This window comes from Bubalus kerabau, chromosome 11 (genome assembly GCF_029407905.1).
Source record: "Bubalus kerabau isolate K-KA32 ecotype Philippines breed swamp buffalo chromosome 11, PCC_UOA_SB_1v2, whole genome shotgun sequence".
Classification (NCBI taxonomy): Eukaryota; Metazoa; Chordata; class Mammalia; order Artiodactyla; family Bovidae; genus Bubalus; species Bubalus kerabau.
Window position 1 is genome coordinate 7,318,514 of NC_073634.1, and position 13,188 is coordinate 7,331,701.

The window sequence follows — 13,188 nt, forward strand, 5'->3', positions numbered from 1 at the left end:
GACTCCTCACTACTTTTCAAATTTTAGTAAACGTGAATAATTTGGGAATCTTGTTAAAATGCAGATTTTTTTTTTTTAATTCACAGTCGATCTGAAATATTGCATTTCAAGAAACTGCTCAGCAGGAATTTTCTGGTTATCCAGTGGTTACAAGTGCTTATTTCCAACCAAGGGGCTGGGATTCAATCCCTGGCCAGGGAACTAAGATTCTGCAAGCCCACAAGTTGCACAACTGAAAAATAAAAATAAAGTAAATAAAACATGAAAAAGAAAAAGCTTCTCATACAGATGAACCTATTTGTAAAGCAGAAACAGAGACACGGGCGTAGAGAACAAACATATAGACAGCAAAGGGGTAAATGAGGGGTGGAATGAATTGGGAGATTGGGAATGACATATATACACTGGGGTTTCCCTGCTAGCTTAGTCAGTAAAGAATCTGCCTGCAGTGCACGAGACTTGGGTTCTATCCCTAGGTTGGGAAGATCCCCTGGAGAAGGAAATGGCAACCCACTCCAGTATTCTTGCCTGGAAAATCCTATGGACAGAGGAGTCTGGCAGGCTACAGTCCATGGGGTCATGAGAGTCGGACATGACTTAGCAAGTAAACCATACATACACTATTGATCCCATGAATAAGATAGATAACTAATGAGAACCTACTGTATAGGAACCTACTGTATACCTACTGTATAGCACAGGGAACTCTATTCAGTGACAAAGAGGGGATATATATATACATTTGGCTGATTCACGTTGCTGTACATCAGAAACTAACAGAACACTGTAAAGCAACTATACTCCGATAAATACTGAAAAAAAAACGAGTGGCATGAGAACTCTTAGTCGCACTAAGTGAGATTTAGTTCCCTGACCAGGGATCGAATCTGGGTCCTCTGCATTAAAAGCATGAAGTCTTAGCCACAGGACCGTCAGGGATGCCCCCATATTATCTTCTGTTCATGAGCCCTGCCCTCACCCTTTTCTCCATCAAACTAAAAGAAACTTCTAATGCTGGGTCCAGCCCCAGCAGGATCCAAGGGTACCCTCAGGATGGACGGCGTCAGCGAATGAATGACATGGGGAGGCCAAGCTTCAGTGAGCGAGGCCCGTAACTTTATTTTCAAAAGGAGCTTTTATACCCTGACTTGTACATAGAGGGAAATGGAAGATGCAAGGTCATGCAGAGTCAGCCCAAACACTCCAGCAGTTTTGCCCTTATGGAAACCAGGATTTTTTTCTGTATGCCTTTCCATAAACAAGGGTCTTATGCTATGTACATTATCTTCTGGCCTGGAGGCCTGTTGACATTTTATGACCCTTTTTTGATAAAGGTTGATCAACCAGAAAACTTGTTTTCCCTTGAAGTGTTTTTTCTTTATATTTCTAATCTGTGTCAGCCTCAGAAAGTACTAAACAATTACATTCTCACCGAGCAAAGGTGCAGTGGGTCACAACAAAGAAAGAACTTATTAGCTCAAAGGTCTGATGTGGTTAATACCAAGGCTACTACTTGTTTTTCTTACATTCCAACTACATTAACTAATGCACTCCCAGGTGCACAATGGACAAGGGATATGGGAACTTGGCAGCAAGCATTGGCCCAATAATGAAGCCCTTTACCAGTACTATTCTAATAATTTTTCACCCCTTAAAGGGCTCTATGCCCATTAGGACTTTTAGAATGTTTAGGCTTCCCGTGCTTTTCATGGTTGGGAAGTTGTGAATATTCATGTGTATTAGGGTTAAGAGTATGGATAAACCAGTCAAGCAAGCTAGAATGCTAATCAGAGGGATTTGAATTGAAATACTCCTTTCATGTCCAGGAGACTTATTAATTACAGCCCTAAGTTGATTTTCTTCAGAGAAAGGTGGTCAGGGACAGCCCCCTGCTAATGTCAGAAGAGTTGGTGAAAAGCATAATATAGTAGACAGTAGACAGACAGATTTTGGTTTCGGGGTAGATACTCGAGCAGGTCCAGGGAGCCCCTCAAGTCCTGATCCGCCTTGCCTGTCAGGTCTCTTCCGCATGACCTTGTCATGGGTGGGATCTCCCGTGGTGGCTCCCGGCATTCTAAGGTTTGAATTCCAAATTCACCAGGAGGTTTTCTCTGTCTTCTCTGTCAAACAGTGATCACCTCTTCATTGAGACATCCAAGATACTGGTAATACAACAATTTATGTAGCTATGCATTTTCCATGATCTTCCTCACATAGTTATTAGTATCTTTCAGTTCGTTTAGTTCGGTTGCTCATTCGTGTCTGATTCTTTGTGACCCCATAGACTGCAGCACGCCAGGCCTCCCTGTCCATCACCAACTACTGAAGTTTACTCAAACTCATGCTCATTGAGTTGGTGATGCCATCCAAACATCTCATTCTCTGCCGTTCCCTTCTCCTCCCGCCTTCAATCTTTCCCAGTATCAGGGTCTTTTCTAGTGATTCAGTTCTTCACATCACATGGCCAAAGTACTGGAGTTTCAGCTTCAACATCAGTCCTTCCATGAATATTCAGGACTGATTTGCTTGAGGATGTACTACTGGTTGGATCTCCTTGCAGTCCACGGGACTCTAAAGTCTTCTCCAACACCACAGTTCAAAAGCATCAATTTTTCAGTGCTCAGCTTTCATTATAGTCTAACTCACATCCATACATGACGACTAGAAAAACCATAGCCTTGACTAGACGAACCTTTGTTGGCAAAGTAATATCTCTGCTTTTTAATATACTGTCTAGGTTGGTCATAACTTTTCTTCCAATGAGTAAGCGTCTTTTAATTTCATGGCTGCCGTCACCATCTGCAGTGATTTTGGAGCCCAAAAAATTAGCCCAAAAAAGTATGTCACTGTTTCCATTGTTTCTCCATCTATTTGCCATGAAGTGATGGGACCAGATGCCATGATCTTAATTTTCTGAATGTTGAGTTTTAAGCCAACTTTTTCACTCTCCTCTTTCACTTTCATCAAGAGGCTCTTTAGTTCCTCTTCACTTTCTGCCATAAGGGTGGTGTCATCTGCATATCTGAGGTTACTGATACTTCTCCCAGCAATCTTGATCCCAGTTTGTGCTTCATCCAGCCCAGCATTCCTTATGATGCATATAAGTTAAATAAGCAAGGTGATAATATACAGCTTTGACATACTCCTTTTCCTATTTGGAACCAGTCTGTTGTTCCATGTCCAGTTCTAACTGTTGCTTCCTGACCTGTGTACAGATTTCTCAGGAAGCAGGTAAGGTGATCTGATATTCCCATCTCTTTCAGAATTTTCCACAGTTTATTGTGATCCACACAGTCAAAGGCTTTGACATACTCATTAAAGCAGAAATAGATGTTTTTCTGGAACTCTCCTGCTTTTTCAATGATCTAGCGGATATTGGCAATTTGATCTATGGTTCCTCTGCCCTTTTCCAAAACCAGCTTGAACATCTGGAAGTTCACGGTTCATGTACTGTTGAAGCCTGGCTTGGAGAATTTTGAGCATTACTTTACTAGCATGTGAGATGAGTGCAATTGTGTGGTAGTTTGAGCATTCTTTGGCATTGCCTTTCTTTGGGATTGGAATAGAAATTGACCTTTTCCAGTCCTGTGGCCACTGCTGAGTTTTCCAAATTTGCTGGTATATTGAGTGCAGCACTTTCACAGCATCATCTTCTAGGATTTGAAATAGCTCAACTGGAATTCCATCACCTCCACTAGCTTTGTTCATAGTCAGCTTCCTAAGGCCCACTTGACTTCACATTCCAGGATGTCTTGCTCTAGGTGAGTGATCACACCATCGTGATTATCTGGGTCATGAAGATCTGTTTTGTACAGTTCTTCTGTGTATTCTTGCCACCTCTTCTTAATATCTTTTGCTTCTATTAGGTCCATACAATTTCTGTCCTTTATTGAGTCCATTTTTGCATGAAATGTCTCCTTGGCATCTCTAATTTTCTTGAGGAGATCTCTAGTCTTTCCAATTCTATTGTTTTCCTCTATTTCTTCGCACTGATAGCTGAGGAAGGCTTTCTTATCTCTCCTTGCTATTCTTTGGAACTCTGCATTCAAATGGGTATATCTTTCCTTTTCTCCTTTGCTTTTCGCTTCTCTTCTTTTCTCAGCTATTTTTAAGGCCTCCTCAGACAGCCATTTTGCTTTTTTGCATTTCTTTTTCTCGGGGATGGTCTTGATCCCTGTATCCTGTGCAATACCATGAACCTCCCTCCATAATTCATCACACACTCTGTCTATCAGATCTAGTCCCTTAAATCTATTTCTCACTTCCACTGTATAATCATAAGGGATTTGATTAGTATCTTAAGAACAAGCAATATGCTAGAGCTCTCTGTATGCCCACAAAATCTGCACTGAGTTCTTTGGATAACAGGAAGGTGTCAATATAAATTTGTAGAGCTTGATAATGAAGCAGTGTAGTAAAGCAGACAAAAGGGAACTTTCCCAGGGTGGAAGGGCGGAATTGGGAGTTGGAACTGACATATATACACAACTATGTACAAAATATCAACAGATAATTAATGAGAACCAATTGTACAGCACAGGGAACTCTACTCAGTGCTCTTTGGTGGCCTAAATGGGAAGGAAATCTAAAAAAGAGGGGATATATGTATACATATGACTGATTCACTTTGCTGTACAGCAAGAAACACAACACTGTAAAGCAACTATACTCCAATAAAAATTAATTTAAAAAAAGGAAGCTTCCCTCTTCTTTTGGTAAGATGAACAGTCAAGTTTACTATCAGTCAGGTCTAGAAATTAAAAGTATAGAGACCAAGAGTTTACCTGACAACCGTGAGCCATCATATTAGAGTTGCTGCTTTCCCTGCACTAGCTTTGGAAGCAATAAAGAGGGAGAGAAATCGGTCTATCTGAATTGGCCATGCCTGGCCTGCCAGTTTTTCCACCTTGGTCCACCTGAATATCTTCCACCTTCCCATGACCTCTGGATGGAACAGAGGTCAGAGAAGGCATGTAAGTAAAGTACAGAGTACTTTTCGAGCTGCAATTGTCACCCAAGCTAGAATCACAATCCTTCTCACTGGGGAAGCAACATAGCACCGTCATTAAAAGCCTGCTCTGTAGCATCAGTTTGCTTCGGTTCATGATGTCAGTTTTGCCCCTTGTCAGCTGCATGACCGTGGGCAAATTACTACTCTGGCCCCAGCTTCCTTATCTCTAAAATAGGGATGACAGTGACTTCCTTGCTGGTTCAGTGGCTAACACTGTGCTCCCAATGCAGTGGGAGTGGGTTCAATCCCTGGTGAGGGAACTAGACCCCACATGCCACAACTAAGAGTTCACATGTTGCACTGAAAGATTCTGCATACCACAACTAAGGGCCACAGCAGCCAAATGAACAAATAAGTATCTAAAGAATAAAACAAAATAGGAATGATAACAGTACTTGCTTCACAGAGTTGTTGTGAGGATTTATTTTATGTAAAGCACTTAGAATAGGGCTTGGCAATAAATAATAACTACTAAATATTATTGTGACTGCAGCCATGAAATTAAAAGACGCTTACTCCTTGGAAGGAAAGTTATGACCAACCTAGATAGCATATTCAAAAGCAGAGACATTACTTTGCCAACAAAGGTCCGTCTAGTCAAGGTCATGGTTTTTCCTGTGGTCATGTATGGATGTGAGAGTTGGACTGTGAAGAAGGCTGAGCGCCGAAGAATTGATGCTTTTGAACTGTGGTGCTGGAGAAGACTCTTGAGAGTCCCTTGGACTGCAAGGAGATCCAACCAGTCCATTCTGAAGGAGATCAGCCCTGGGATTTCTTTGGAAGGAATGATGCTAAAGCTGAAACTCCAGTACTTTGGCCACCTCATGTGAAGAGTTGACTCATTGGAAAAGACTCTGATGCTGGGAGGGATTGGGGGCAGGAGGAGAAGGGGACGACAGAGGATGAGATGGCTGGATGGCATCACTGACTCGATGGACATGAGTCTCAGTGAACTCCGGGAGTTGGTGATGGACAGGGAGGCCTGGCATGCTGCGATTCATGGGGTCGCAAAGAGTCGGACATGACTGAGCAACTGATCTGATCTGATCTGAAATACTATTGTTATTTACAATTGTTATATAAATTATTATTTACAATTACTATTATTAATAATTTCTCTCAACACTCAACTTATTTAATTGGCCATCATTTCCTACTGATCTCTTCAGGAAAATCTCTCTCAAACACCTGCCTTCCACCATGACCATCACCGTTTCAGCTCATACTGTCAGACTGTGACCTTTATTCACTTATCAAACAAATTCATAAACACCCTTGTGGCTTAGCTGGTAAAGAATCCATCTGCAATGTGGGAGACCTGGTTTTGATCCCTGGGTTGGAAAGATGCCCTGGAGAAGGGAAAGGCTACTCACTCCAGTATTCTGGCCTGGAGAATTCAATGGATTGTATAGTCCATGGGGTTGCAAAAAGTTGGACACGACTGAGCAACTTTCACTTTCAGGAAAGGATGAACTATATTAGGTTTGGGGGCTAGACAGATGGAAAACAAAAACTTACAATTTCAACCCACAATGAATCTAGAGAATCCAGAACAAATAAACTGGAAATTACAGTATAGCATAATTAGTATAATCTGAGAGAAATGCACATACATGTACACAAGGGAATGAAAAGTGAAAGTGAAAGGTGCTCAGTTGTGTCCGACTCTTTTTGACTCCATGGACTATACAGTCCATAGAATTCTCCAGGCCAGAATCCTGGAGTGGGTAGCCTTTCCCTTCTCCAGGAGATCTTCCCAACCCAGGGATCAAACCCAAGTCTCCCGCATTGCAGGTGGATTCGTTACCACCTGAGCTATCAGGGAAGCCTACACAAGGCAATACAGGACTACAAAAAAAGTATTTCTGACTCCTGGTGGTTCAGACAGTAAAGAATCTGCCTGCAGTGCAGAAGACCCAGGTTCAATCCCTGGATCGCGACGATCCCCTGGAGAAGGAAATGGCTACTCACTCCAGTATTCTTACCTGGAGAATTCAATGGACAGAGGAACATGGGTTGCAAAGAATCGGACATGACTGAATGATTAACACTTTTACTTTTTCGCTTTCCCCCAAAAGACTCAGCACATATTTTCCACTTTCCCTCCAACTATGGCCGTATTCCTACTGAAGCTCTTAACACAGTGTGTTGGGTTTGTTGGACGTCCACCGTCATCCCAACTTCAGCATGTTAAAACAGACCTCTTAATTTCCCCACCTGCACTCCTGCTCTCAACCCTGCCTCCACCGTGTCCCTTTCTGGTCTTTCCCGTGTCAAATGGCACTGTCGTTTGTACAGTGACTGAGCTAAAAAACTGAGGAGTTGTCCTTGTTTCCTTTTTCCTGAACCTCTTCAGACCCATCAACAAGCCCTTTTGGATGTATCTCCAAAATATATCCTCAATCCATCCACTTCTGTACATTTTAATTATTGCCTCCTTATTGGTTCAAATCAGCATTATCTCCCACATGGATTACTGAAGTAGTCTAACCGATCTTTTTGCTTCCACTGTTGCTCCCTGCGACCTGTTTTCCAAACTTAAATCAAAACAATCACTTTAAAATAATGAGATCCTGCGCAAAAACACCCCAATGGCCCCCCACTGTAATCAGAATAAAAACCAAACTTTTTAAGGCCTGACTGATCTGACCACTGCCCTCACATGCCAGAGCAGAGCCCCTACTCTCTCGTTTGTTCACCCACCAGCTTTACTGATTTTCCTCCTGTTCCTCTACCATGCCAATCTGTTTCCACTTCGGGGCCTCCTCCCTTGATTTCCCTCTGTTGAGAACATTTTCTTCCCTGGCCCTTTGTATGAATGGCTACTTCTTACCCTCAGCTCTTCAGCTCAAATATTCAAAAGGCCTTTCCTGATTTTTTTTACCTAAAGTACCCTCTCTCCTATTTACTCACCCATTAGGTTATTCACACTTAACACGATTTGAAATTATATCATTTATACCTTCATTTGTTTACTGTCTATCACCTTCTACCAGAATTAAGCTCCAAGTATTCTAGGCATTTGTCTGGTCACTGTTACGTCCCTAATGTCTAGAGGAATGCCTCGCACAAAGTTGGTACTCAAAAAAACCATTCCCAAATATCAATTTTGATGATTCAAATAAGGTAGTTTCAATGGTAGGAGGACTAACAAATGAAGGAGTAGTAAAGAAAAAGAAATAGAAAATGTAAACTTCTTTTACAAAGCGTGATTGTGAGAAAAGAGGTAGAGAAAGCTTGAAGGGCCAACGCAAGGGGAGAAAAACTTGTTTCTTAATTTCCTGTATGTCAAGGACCCCTTTCAGGAATAAGCAAAGCCCTGGGTCCTAGGACTTCCCATGTGGCATGAGTGGTAAAGAATCTGCCTGCCACTGCAGGAGACTTAAGAGATGCAGGTTTGATCCCTTGATTGGGAAGATCCCCTGGAGAAGGGCATGGTAATCTACTCCAGTATTCTTGCCCGGAGAATCCCATGGACAGAGGGCTACAGTCCATGTGGTCGCAAAGAGTTGAACATGACTGAAGCAATTTACATGCACCTGAGTCCTGACCTCAGGAAAATGCAAACACATACAAAAGTTTACAAACCATTCCAGGGGGTTCAAGAATTCCCCAAAGTTCTTGTACTCTAGGATAAGAATTCTTACAGTATAAACACAATGAAGATTCCTAAGATATGGGTTAATGAAGAAAGTCCATTGAGTTAATAAGAGGAAACCAGGTAAGGGGTGTGCACTGTCCTTTGAGACAAACCAGAAAAAAGCAAGGTCAAGTGAAGATTTAAATAAGAAGGGGTAGAAATTTGAAGTTCCTGCCTGGAAGAATTTTAATTTTTCAGTGATACAGGAGTTAAGATCACGTGTTAAAAAGTATCATCAGGGGCTTCGCTGGTGACTCAGTGGTAAAGAATCCACCTGCCAATGCAGGAGACATGGGTTCAATCCCTGGTCTGGAAAGAGTCCCACGTGCAACGAAGCAACTAAGCCTGTGCACCGCCACTACTGAACCTGTGCTCTAGAGCCTGGGAGCCACAACTACTGAGGCCATGTGCTGCAACTACTGAGGCCGTGCACGCTGGAGCCTGTGCTCCACAAAGAGAAGCCATACAAAGAGAAGCCCTCACACAATGAACAGCAGCCCCTAATCGCAGCAACCAGAGAAAAGCCCACAAAGCAACGAAGACCCAGCACAGCCAAAAGTAAATTTAAAAATAAATAAAATTTTAAAATAAATAAAATCAGTTGCATTTAAAATGTACTCATCAGCGTTGACCAAAATATCAGGCATATACTATGTGTTCAACAAAAGTCTATTAAATAATTTGATTGACTAATTGAAAACTCTGGAGTTATCCTATATGGGATTCTGAAATCTGGTTCCACAAAAGATATCAACTCGTTTTCTTTGAAGAAAATTGTCTCCAAAAGTTTAGGTTAAAAGACACTTTGAGGTAAGAAGGAATAGCTTCACTAACAGAGGACATAGAAAACCACATAAAATTTTATGAATAATTTTGAGCTAGATTCTGTATTTATAATAAAAATAAGTGAATAAATGTTTTAAGCATTCACTTCAAACGAAATAGTAAGGTCACTTGATAACTTTTCTTAAAAAGAAATAATCTCTCCAGTCATTCCATCCAAGCCCAAGCTCCTCATTTCTCTCCAATCCAGACCTTACTGTAAAGAAATAACCTGATTTGTTTAAGGAGCTTAAAACAGTGACCTTAGGAGAAGTATCATTTATCATTTCCTCTTGTTGTCAAGAGGCTTTTCTGAACCAAAAGAATTTAATAACGTAGATTGATGTTAACAACATAACTAAGACAAACAGAACTACCTTACTTTGTTTGCTCTTCAGTTGCTAAGTCATATCTGACTCTGCAACCCACGGACTGTGACCAGCCTGGTGCCTCTGTCCATGAGATTGCCCAGGCAAGAATACTGGAGTGCGTTACCGTTTCCTTCTCCAGGGGATCTTTCCAACCCAGGGAGCAAACCCACATCTCCTGCATTGGCAGGTGGGTTCTTTACCACTGAGCCACCATGGAAGCCCACCTTACTAACTAGCTCACTTCAAAAGATTATCATGGGTACATGGGGAAGAAAATTCACAGCAGTGCTGTTCATATTTACCAAAAACTGTAGAAACTGTAGCGTTCACCAACAGCACAGTAGATAAACTGTGGTATACCCTTACAATGGAACAACAAGCAACAAACTAATTACAAGCGATAACTAGGATCAACCATAAAAACAATGTTGAGTAATGAAGCAAAATACAAGGGAGAACTTAGTACAATTTCATGTACACAAAGTTCAAAACAAGGCAAGCTAGAAAGTGCAACTTCACATACAATGACAGTGAAAATCTATGGAAAAGCAAGAAGTGGCTGCCACAGAAGTCATGATAGGGGCTACATCTGGGGACATGGAGGCATGTATGCTGGGAAAAGGGAATGAATAATAACACACCTTCTCCAGGACTTCCTTGGTGGTCCAGTGACTAAGAGTGTGCACTCCCAATGGAGGAGACCTGGGTTCGATCCCTGGTAGGGGAACTATATCTCATATGCTGCAACTGAAATCCGTCAAAGCCAAATAAATAAATAATAAACAAATAAATAAATATTTTAAACATAATACCTGCTCTAACCGCTTCTAACTGGAGTACTTTAAAAGCAAATTATCCTGAAACAAACTGAAAAAGAAAGAGACTGAGAATGTCTACTTCAGAGGAGTCATAAGCAGTGACTTTTTTCAGAAGGTAAACAAGATTTATTTTGGAAGTTGCCATTAAATAATGCTAAAGTGTATATTGTTTAAAATAAGTATTTCATGAATGTACCTTCCTAGTTATTGCCCACTAATTAAGACTAAAGCCAAAGCCTTTGACTGTGTGGATCACAATAAACTGTGGAAAATTCTTCAAGAGATGGGAATACCAGACCACCTGACCTGTCTCTTGAGAAATCTGTATGCAGGTCAGGAAGCAACAGTTAGAACTAGACATGGAACAACAGACTGGTTCCAAATAGCAAAAGGAGTACATCAAGGCTGTATATTGTCACCCTGCTTGTTTAACTTCTATGCAGAATACATCATGAGAAACGCTGGGCTGGAAGAAGCACAAGCTGGAATCAAGATTGCCGAGATAAATATCAATAACCTCAGATATGCAGATGACACCACCCTTATGCCAGAAAGTGAAGAGGAACTCAAAAGCCTCTTGATGAAAGTGAAAGTGGAGAGTGAAAAAGTTGGCTTAAAGTTCAACATTCAGAAAATGAAGATCATGGCATCTGGTCCCATCACTTCATGGGAAATAGATGAGGAAACAGTGGAAACAGTGTCAGACTTTATTTTCTGGGGCTCCAAAATCAGTGCAGATGGTGACTGCAGCCATGAAATTAAAAGACGCTTACTCCTTGGAAGGAAAGTTATGACCAACCTAGATAGCATATTCAAAAGCAGAGACATTACTTTGCCAACAAAGGTCTGTCTAGTCAAGGCTATGGTTTTTCCAGTGGTCATGTATGGATGTGAGAGTTGGACTGTGAAGAAAGCTGAGCGCCGAAGAATTGATGCCTTTGAACTATGGTGTTAGAGAAGACTCTTGAGAGTCCCTTGGACTGCAAGGAGATCCAACCAGTCCATCCTAAAGGAGATCAGTCCTGGGGGTTCATTGGAAGGACTGATGCTGAAGCTGAAACTCCAATACTTTGGCCACCTCATGTGAAGAGTTGACTCATTGGAAAAGACCCTGATGCTGGGAGAGATTGGGGGCAGGAGGAGAAGGGGATGACAGAGGATGAGATGGCTGGATGGCATCACGGACTCGATGGACATGAGTTTGGGTGAACTCCGGGAGTTGGTGATGGACAGGGAGGCCTGGTGTGCTGCAATTCATGGGGTTGCAAAGAGTTGGACACGACTGAGCGACTGAACTGAACTGAATTAAGACTAAATGGTCTAGTTACTTGATCAATTCAAATAGGAACAAAAAATCAGTTTTATCCTGGAGGCAGATTTGAATAATGGGACACTTTCCTTTCATAGTTATGTTGTTCTTCAGTTGCTCATTCATGTCCCACTCTTTGAGACCCCATGAACAGTAGCACAACAGGCACCCCTGTCTTAAACTATAATAGATTTGTTATGTCCTAAAGGGCACCTCATGTGAAGAGCTGCCTCATTGGAAAAAACTCTGATGCCGGGAGGGATTGGGGGCAGGAAGAAAAGGGGACGACAGAGGATGAGATGGCTGGATGGCATCACCGATTTTGGGTGAACTCCTGGAGTTGGTGATGGACAGGGAGGCCTGGAGTGCTGCAATTCATGGGGTCGCAAAGAGTCGGACACGACTGAGTGACTGAACTGAACTGAACTGAAACTGTCATAGATTAGTTATAACTATTAGTTCATAGTTATAATTAATCTGTTTTCTTATAATTTCAACCCGATTATTATTCTATTTATTTCTTTACGGGTTAAAGAAAAAAGTTTATTTGAAATTCTGAAAACCACTAGAGGAAATTTAAAACAACGAATATCCTGAGATAATAACCTAGACTGGAAGAAGGAAAACAAACACAGAGATACTGTCATCTATGCAATGTTTCCTGAAATCGCTATCCTTGACTTTTCTTAAGGAATAAAAAAAGTATTCCTTTGCGTGTTTAGGTATCATGTCTATGATCACAGCAAAGTTATACAATTTAAATCTCAAACACTTTTTCAAAGGAAAGCCAGCTTACCCTACCTTTCTTGTGTATAATTTCTACTGTAATTATACGAGATTTTTCGTGCAAATGCCTACGTAATCTCGGCCCTTCACTTCCCAAAGTCTATAAAGTGGCTCAGAAATGAGAAGCCGGGAATCACGCAGAGCCTGGTTGAACCCCCAAATCTCTGACTTCCAAATTCCTCAGCGCCACTCCAGCGCGTTTCTAAACAGAACAGTCCCCCCAACAACCAAGCCGAAAGCTGCGGCGGGAAGCGAAGCGGTCACCATAGGAACATAAGCTCAACCCTAAGCTCCCGAGAAAAGACAACACGCGCAAAGTTTGTTCCGGGAGGGTTTCTCTGGACCGCAACTCTGCCCGCTACCACCCCTCACGGCGGCGCCAGCAGCCAAAATCCACCTCAGGGGTCGCCCACAGACCCTAATCTCCGCCA

At 41.9% G+C, this 13,188-nt stretch overlaps 1 protein-coding gene across 6 annotated transcripts in view; it reads right to left on the bottom strand.

The window, feature by feature from the left end:
- The window catches only part of TSGA10 (testis specific 10), a 94,399-nt gene that overhangs the window by 80,670 nt on the left and 541 nt on the right, over positions 1–13,188 (bottom strand). The window lies entirely within an intron of this gene.